Source organism: Macrobrachium nipponense, chromosome 8 (assembly GCF_015104395.2).
Source record: "Macrobrachium nipponense isolate FS-2020 chromosome 8, ASM1510439v2, whole genome shotgun sequence".
NCBI classification, from domain to species: domain Eukaryota; kingdom Metazoa; phylum Arthropoda; class Malacostraca; order Decapoda; family Palaemonidae; genus Macrobrachium; species Macrobrachium nipponense.
In genome coordinates, this window is record NC_087203.1 from 76,279,786 (window position 1) to 76,289,244 (window position 9,459).

Consider the following 9,459-nt stretch of genomic DNA (forward strand, 5'->3'; position numbering starts at 1 on the left):
CAATCGGTGCATCATCAAATTTCAGTTACTCTCTTCCGGTAGACATTAACCGTCCACCCAGACCCTCTTCGTCCCCTGTTATCTAGGCTTACGAATAACAGGAGAGTATAAACTCCAACATACATGAAGAAGAGGATGGAGAAAAAGACGAAGAACGACTGCATCACTGCTATATCGGTTACGTCTGAGAATAAGTCTCCTACCGTGATTTGGAAACCGCCACTGACAAGTGAATGTGGGGGCTGGGTCGTGTGATAGAAACCACCTCCCCCCCCAACCCCAACACCGCAACCTCGCCGACATGCAAATCGGTGGTAATCGAATTCAAAACCAAAGTCGGTCGTCGGAAGCGCCAAGTGGCACCCAGGTGGTGCTTCGGGAAGGCAAGGAGCGATCGGGCGCCTTCAGATATGCATTTCACGACGCTGTCATTCGTACGGCCAATTTGCTTTGCAGACGCAACGCTTTCGGACGAGAAAGAGAATAGTATTCGGAAATATTTGGAATTTTATTCTGTTTACTCTGAAGGAAAGCGAAACAAATATAAAATGTCGATGGAAATATTTCTATACTACGTGACGAATTTATACATCAAATGTGTTCATATAATCCACTTAAAGAATTTAAAGTTCCTATCTCGCTTTATGCCCAGGTTATATCAGATCGCTTTGACCTGACTTTTAAAAAAGTCTCGGTGTCATTATTTTCTGTAGTGACCTGGATTAATTTGATTATGCAGTGCGCCAGATTCTGCTTCGCCATGCAGCCAACTATACTTAAGTCTTGAGGGCTAAATAATTCATGCTGCATGGAATTCCCAGGCAAGAAGGTTGAATTTTTAAATGACATACCCGAATAAATCTAATGAGGAAAATGGGGGTGGGGTACCTTTCATGAAGTTACTGAATTGCCGGTACAGCTTCATAATTATCGTCTCTGGTGGTGAAACTCAATAGAGGGCGACAACAACACCGGTTAATGTTTGTGAAATTACATGTTCAGAAAGGAATTGTAAATTTCGCGGAAAATCTAGCTAATAATTCCGCGTCGGGTATTGCTTTGGAAATTAGTGTCCTATAGTATTCGAGTTGCTTATTAAGAATTTACCGTTATTTTTTTAGGGTCGACTGTAATTAACCCCCAAGGGGCAGTACTAAACACTGAAATACAATGGACGCAACAATCCCTAGGGGCTGTCGTATTCATTTCGCGCAGCGGGAATGCGTTCCTTACAGTTCACGCGGAGTTATTGCCTAGAATCACCTATCTCGCCATAAAGCATACAATACCTCCATATTAACGTTGTTCTGAACTTCGTAACCCGTGAGCCAGTTCACATGGGGTCGCTGTTTCTAGTCGGCCTTCTCCAACTTCTTATGTCTTATATTCTCTTAGACCCTTTTCCTTCATGTCATTCAATAATTTACCCTTCCACCTGAACTTTGGCCTTCCCCTCCTTCTTCTGCCCTCCACCTCCATGTTCATAACCCTATTACATACGTGTTCATCTTCTCTCTTCATGACATGACCAAACCATTTGAGTCTTCTTTCCTGAACTGTTTTTTTTTTTTTCTTTTGCCGCATCATATATTGTGCACAATAGGTATGGTGTTGCTACGCGACAATGGGCTCTATTCAGTCGCCTATTGGCTACCCGACAGATGATCGTTATTTACCACGACAGAACCTTTGTGGGGATGGGAGTACTGTCCCGTTTTGACTGCAGTGCAGAAACTATTCCATAATATTCAAACGTCAGGGTATTTACCTTGCTGTCTGCTAACCAATGAGGAATATACCAGTAGACAATCCGCACCAAAGAACGAAGCACAGATTATGGCTACTTACAGTGTACAGGTTGTTTATGTTTTCTTTGGGTCGGCTCTCCTCTGTTGAAGCTGTGCAAAACGAAATTTTTACAACTTGTGTGAAAAATTCACGGTATTACGACCGATTTCTAAATGAAGACATTAAATGAAGTACTGAAGAATCGATGTACATCGAAATGTGTTGTTAAGAGTTTGGGCGACATGGATATTTTCCACTTAAATATGTTCAAGGCGACCAAATTGACGAACAGTGCTTTTACCAGATATGGCGTGTCAGGGCGAATAGTTTTAGGAACCTATACACTAGTAAAACCCTGTAAACCCATGGAGGTTTATTGTCATTTTGAGGCCGCATGAGCGACAAGTTTTAATTAGGAAGTGTCACCATTGTGGTTTTAATCATTACCGGGTCGTGCAGTCGTCCATACATGTAGACCTAATCTACACTGAAGGTGTTGGGTGGCCGGGGTTGGATGAGTTTTATTTAGAGCAGAAAAAAAAATCACTACCTAGTATTATTCCATGTATGTACTACTTTGTAAAGGTTGAGTTGTAACATCATATTTTCTTTTTTCGCAGACACAGTACAGTTCTAGTATAAATGACATCGAAAATATGTGGCATTACAAGCAAAAGCAGAATTGGGACTGCTTCTGTTCGAAAACCGCTATTAGGCCTATGGTAGCCTACGCATCATCGGTTGACAGAATAATTTCACCTTAAAATAAGATCAATCGCTGTTATGATAGAGTTCGAACAAGAATTACATCCAAAATATGTGATTTTACGAAGGCAAACTGAGTTGTGGAATAGGTAAGACGATATGCACCATCAGAACTCTTAATTGGCTAGGGCTAGTCCTAATCAATCTAATCAGTACGTCCCGATCGTAACCTAACCTAAGGAAAATATTTTTCAATAGGTTAATTGGATTTGTGAGCTGGGATTATGAATTATGTGTTTTGTTCTACAGTGTCCCTATTTAAGAATTTATTTTGATATTTGTTTGCTTGTTTTTATTTAAGCGTGACCTGACCGGTATTGTTTTTTTATTCTTTTTGAATGCGCAAACACAAGTGGGTCATAATTTTGTAAATTATTTTTAAGTGGAAGAGACAATCAGGTACTCTCTTCCAGTTTTTCGTATTACGATGTAGCTTGTTCTTCGGACGTATGAGTTCTCTGACACGCGATTGTATTTACCAAGAGAAAACCATTGAAGGAATGATGACCTTGTCCACGTTTTGACTGCAGTGATAAAACCATTATGGTTTCTGCATTGCAGTCAAACCATTCCTTAATATTCACACGTGAAGGCATTTACCTTTCTGCCTGTCGAATATTGAAAAGAACTATAAAAAAAATAGGTAGGCACCGAATATGGCCGACCACTGTGTACAGTTTGTTTTCCCTGGGTCGGCTCACCGCTTTCGGCATCTTCGGCTAGTGTCTCTGTTGATCTTGTGCACGGCGCAACTTTCACACATTTTTGTGTGCAAAATCAACGGTATTACGTCCTTTTTTCGCAGTTTCTAAATAAGAACATTAAATTGGGTACTGAAGAATCGACGCACATCGAAATGTGTTGTCAAGACCTAGACAGCGGTATGTTACGTTCTTAAATTTGTTCATGGTAATCAGAATGAGAATTGCACTTACGCCAGATAAGGCGAATCACGGCCGTGATCACGGCAAGTACTTTTAGGAACCAGTACGCCTTGTAAGCCGATTGGTTTTTCGGCATATCGGTATTTTGAGGCCGGATGGGATACAGAAGTTCACTTTTGGAAGTGCCTGACCAGTCCGTGTCACCGTGAAAGGTAAGCAAATTGAATACTCTCCTTCCATGTGGTTTTAATCCCATCACGGGGTCGTGCAGTCTCGATACATGTAGACCTAATCTACATTTAAGGTGAGGGGAGAGTCTCGTGTAAAGCAGAACAAAAAACATACTAGTATTCTACCATTGTTGTCCTCTGTAAAAGTTGTGACAAGTGGTACATACATGAAAATGTGCGATTTTACGAAGCGAATATAGGCTACAGAATTGGGGAACAGATGATACCTAGGCTACGCAACGTGTTCTAAGAAACTTTAGCCAAAAGTAAGTAAAATGATATCATATTTTGTTTCTTTTCGTAGATATAGTACAGTTCTGGCTCAAATGACACCGAAAATATGTCATTTCAAGCGAACTCAGAGTTGGGACAGCTTTCGTTCGAAAACGCTGTTAGCCTAGGCCGATGATAGTCTATGCACCATCAGTTGACAATTATTTCACCATGAAATAAGGCCAATCGCAGTTATGTTAGAGTTCGAACAAGAAATACACTCAAAATACGTGATTTTACTACGACAAAATTAGTTGGGGGAAGAGGTAAGACGATAAGCACCAACTGAACTCTTAATTGGCTTCCAATTAGGCTAGCCCTAATCAATCTAATAAGTACGTCTGGACCGTAACCTAACCTAAGCATAATATTTTTCGATAAGTTAATTGGTGTGGTGGGATTGATGTGTTTTGCTTTACAGTATTTATATTTCTTTTGATATTTGTTTGCTTGTTTTGTGCAAGTATGGCATGACAGGTAATATTTGAATATTTTAGAATGCACAAACAAGTGGGTCATATTTTTGTAATTTATTTTTAAGTGGGAGACAATCAGGTACTCTCTTCCCGTCTGTGAGTAGGAGAGAAAGGATGACAGGAAAAGTCCATTATTTATCTCGTGTATTACATAACATCATTACTGAGATAACGATACTTTTCAGAAATCAGTTGTACTAAATGTGAGAAAAATAAAAAAGTCAAGTCAAATGCCAACGCATTTCTCATTTTATGAGTAGTGTTTTTTGCCCCGTAACCACAATAAAACCAAAGTAGTCAATACTTTTATCATTTCTGTTTGAGATCAAACGAAAATACGACATTTAAAAGAAATGTCGAATTGATTATGAAATTATAAATGTTAGTCTTGCATTGGATTTTCTAGTTACACAACATACATACATACATACACACATATGTATGTATATATATATATATATATATATATATATATATATATATATATATATATATATATGTAAGTAAATATACATACACATTCATACATACATACATGCTCATACAATCTCTCTCTCTCTCTCTCTCTCTCTCTCTCTCTCTCTCTCTCTCTCTCTCTCCGTCTGTACCTGTCCTGCAATTCAGCCTAACGATATCGTTCCTCCCGAGAGACCACAATTCATTTGGTGGTCTGGAATGAATGGATTGCTCGCGGAGCTTCAGGGCCCACGTTAGGACCCCTACGGACCCAAAAGGACCATTATGCGACCCCCTTGAATCTTACTCTTGTGCTCATTGCTGAGGTCAGAAATATTACATTATTCGGTAGGCAGTTCGTAGCAAGATGGTGGTATTGGAAGATCGTTTCCAGGGACAAGATGAGCAGCATTCCTGGAATTTGCTTGTATGATTAAACTGGGATTTTTGTCATATCTCTTTTGGTACAATATCTGAAGATGAGGGATTGAGTATTTGTTGTTTCACAGGGAAATGAAGTAGGAATTTGCAGTAAAAAACACCACGTTACAATATCTTCGCTACATAAGTAGTTATTTTGAGGTAAATAAAATTATGGGGATTCTCTGACATAACTGACTGAATTCAGTTTATGTCTAAGAAGCAGTGTTTGAGTCGGGGAGTATTGTTTGTGTCTGGAAAATTTGAATAAAATGGCCAGTGATGTTTAATGCGCGTTTAAAAAATGTAAACACACACTCTTAAGATGAAAACATTCACACAATACATGTCAGATGCTGTTTTTTATTTCTCCAGCGAACAGAATGAATGTAGAAATACAGCAGTATCGTAATTCAGTCACAGCCAACATGGCTTTTCCCCCATTTCATTACTTCCCTCCCTTGCCCCTTCCCTGTCTCCCATCCCATCTCCTCGCTTTCCTCTCACAACCCCCACCCCAACCCCACACTCCACCTAGCCATGCAACCCACTTGTCCAATTCCAGGGGCCTACGATGCAATAAGGGAACCGAAATATAATCTGTAATAATACCCGAACGGGTGGAGATTTTGATCAGGTTTTGAATTTTATGATTCACTTATTTCCGCGTGGTGGACGTATTTATTCGTTTTTTGCTTTTTCAGAGAGAGAGAGAGAGAGAGGAGAGAAAGGGAACTGAGGATGAGAGAGATGACGGAGAGAATGACGAGAGAGAGAGATCACGTAGTCCATATCCTGAATGTATTATTCATCTTACTCCTATATGGTTGGTGTGTGTTTATTAAGATGTTCTACTAGACGTGACCAATTGAGAGCCTATGGATGTGTAGCAAGCGTTCTTTGTTTTTCGCTCACAAAAGTACTAACTAGGCCCAGTGTGTGTCTACTTTATTGAAAGAAGACACTAGAGGTAAAGAGAACTTGTTTTTGTTGTTGTTCCATGTATAATAAATAAACTATGAGTAACGTTAACACAAAAACCCATTCATAATTTCGCTACTCGCGTAACACTGTATTCGTCCTTGTTTATAATACGTACTTCGTTTGATCAAATAGGGAAACGTGTCTAATTCGGATCTGTTTTACAGTATTTGTGTTGTACCGAGGACTTTTATCCTGCAGAACAGGTGAAACGAAAGGCAAAAGGAATTCTCGGGGAAAGCAATTACTTATCTCTCTTTGCAATCGTTTTCAGTGTCAAAGCCTTTTGCTCAGAAAGGAAATTAGCAAACCGTTCCACATTTTTTTCCCATCGGGTTAACGCCAAACGTTGCAGACAAGACGTACTTTGCATATATATATATATATATATATATATATATATATATATATATATATATTATATATATATTTAAATACAAGAATGGTTCCGCTCTGGAAACTACATGCTTCAGTAGTTAGTCTCCCTCTGTAAAGATTGTTTTAGATATTAGCAGATAGGCCTCATTAAGACCTTTTGCGCCTTGCACCAGACTGTTAATAATATTTGCATCCCGTTTATCTGGGTTCGAACCCGAATGAGGGCAAAACTAGTATGGCGGAGTTACTGCCTCCAATAAATCAAGATATGCCTTTGGTTTAGCATGTCTGTTTGTTTACCGGGATTGCCCGGAGAATTCCGTGTGGATTTTTACGTAAAACTGACCAAAGGTGAACTATGCGACGGGCACAAAGTGATTAAATCGGGGGAGAGATAGCAAGATTTTTTTTTGGGAAAAGAACCCATTTTTAGGGGCGAATTGCTAATCCATGGCGAAGTTTTGCGGCCTTCGAATATGTATAATCAATTAATATGATCGTAATTCTTTTTAATGGGAATTTGTTGACAAACTATAATTGACTGGTAATTTTAAAGGAGATTGGCAATAGGTAACAATATCAATGAGTTTAGTGAGCATTGTAGATACTTATTGATGCCCGGAAGCTTAACATGCATATTTGCCTTAGTATTTTCCTTTTTATTATATTTTGTCTTGTGTAGGTATCAGTCATTTTGTGGATTGGATTTTATTTTTTTTTTTTTTTTTTTTGCGGCAAAGAGTTTTCCTCTCTCGTAGTTCTGTCCCACATCAAATGACATTGTATCCAGTGGAACTTACTTTGCAGTTTAATGACCTTTCTGGGTTTATTCATAGGAATATAAATCAAGACACTTACCGTATTCCAACACGATGTCTGAGTGTGACAAGCACCGGCAAACCGTGAAAACTTGAGCGTTCTAGAGCCTTTTAAGCTCTAAAGTGCTAGATCACGGCTAATTACGAAGTCAGACGAGTCTAGAAAGCGGATGGAACATCGTCGGGGCTCTTTCGTTAATCCTTTGAGAATGGAAATAGGTGGTCCTGAAATGCTCTGATGAATCCTTTCCTCGCGTCTATTGAGCATCGCGGGATTCTGAATCCCTAGGAAAGAATGGAGAGTGTAAAGGAGGATAATCTTAAATGGGCAGATTTCGGAGAAGAGTTGGAGGTCTGTCTCCACTGATTTCCAGCTCTCGATTGTTAACCATTCATGAGATTAACGAACCTGGTGATTGTTGGGGAGGGAGGGGGTGGGGGGATTTTGAAGGCATTATCGTTGGTCAATTAGGGGAGGGAGGACATAATAGATTAAATACGAGTATTCAGTTAATTGATCCATAATTATTGGTGTAATATTTTAATGAATTGAACTAAGCCGATGAACGAGAGATTATTAAAGGGTTCGGAGCTAATGATTATATAAATAGAGACTCATTTCATTGGAAAACCAAAGAAACGAATAGCCAGGGAGGTAGGCTAAGAGTTAGCTGCCTTTCCGTTGAGTTCAAGCTGTATCGGCAGCTTTCCGTGTAGTTTCATTGGTAGCCTTTCCATTGAAATCAAGCTATATCAGCAGTCATTCTGTTGAGCTATAGCTCTAAGAGAAAAAAAAACCTTTTCTTTGGTTGCCTAGGCCTAGGGGGTTACTGCAGAGCACGGTAGATATTGCTCGATGTGTCTGCAGCGTCCCCTCCGTCCCTGGCTCTGCTCACTTTGGCCGTTACCGCCATTTCGACTTTCTTCTTCCAGTTAGCTGTCCAGCCTTTCTAACTGTTATATACTTCTTAGTGCATATCTGGGTGTTTCTCCCAGTTCCACCTTCAAATCCACGTACTTCATTACCTTTATTTTCTGGATCACTATACCTCAATGCCGTGATCGGTATGGTCTTGGCCTGCCACCTCGGCGGCCGCGAGTTCGATTCTCGGGCACTCCACTGAGGGGTTAGAGATGTGTGTATCTGGTGATAGAAGTTCGCTCTCGACGTAGTTCGGAAGTCATGTAAAGCCGTTGGTCCCGTTGCTGAATAACTGGTTCCATGCAATGTAAAAATGCCACACAAACAAACAAAATCTATATTTTGCTGTCCAACTACTCCAACTCGCTTTTTTCATTGCCTTGAGCACTTAATGGCCGAGAATTATACAGTGCCTGGGTTGACAGCCTAAATTTCATAAAATCAAATCAATTCAGATCAGATCACGTGCCCTAGTTAACACCATCTTTCACCCTATTCTCCCATTTGCTCTGTGGAAATCAGTAATCTTCGATTTACAGTTGTCGAATTTCATTTCCCTAATTGCAGAGCTTTGGAATTCCCATCTTGGTTCCATTCCTTCTCTATATTCTTATAACATTTGCTCCTCTGCACTTGGCAAAATACAAACGAGAGAGAGAGAGAGAGAGAGAAATATGTCTTAGTTTAACGAGACCACTGAGCTGATTAACAGCTCTCCTAGGGCTGGCCCGAAGGATTAGATATTTTTACGTGGCTAGGAACCAATTGGTCACCTAGCAACGGGACCTACAACTTATTGTGGAATCCGAACCACATTATTTCGAGAAATGAATTTCTATTACCAGAAATAAATACCCCTGATTCCACGTTGGCCGAGCCGAGAATCGAACTTCGGACCACCGGATTGGTAGCCGACTGCGAAAATCACTCTTCCAACGAGGAACTTGAGAGAGAGAGAGAAATTTGTGTCTGTCATAATACAGTCCGATGCAATTGCGACTGTTTATCTCCTTAGCGATTATGCAAATGCAACGTTTCCTCGCTATACAAAAATAGAATCGAGCCAAC

The 9,459-nt window shown here is 40.0% G+C and overlaps 1 long non-coding RNA gene across 1 annotated transcript in view; it reads right to left on the bottom strand.

Moving 5' to 3' along the window:
* The window catches only part of LOC135223297 (uncharacterized), a 56,634-nt gene extending 54,796 nt beyond the window's left edge, over window positions 1–1,838 (bottom strand). Inside the window, exon 1 of the long non-coding RNA XR_010316464.1 lies at window positions 1,769–1,838. This is a non-coding gene — a long non-coding RNA (uncharacterized LOC135223297). The remainder of the gene's footprint in view (window positions 1–1,768) is intronic.
* Window positions 1,839–9,459: the final 7,621 nt, after the last annotated feature.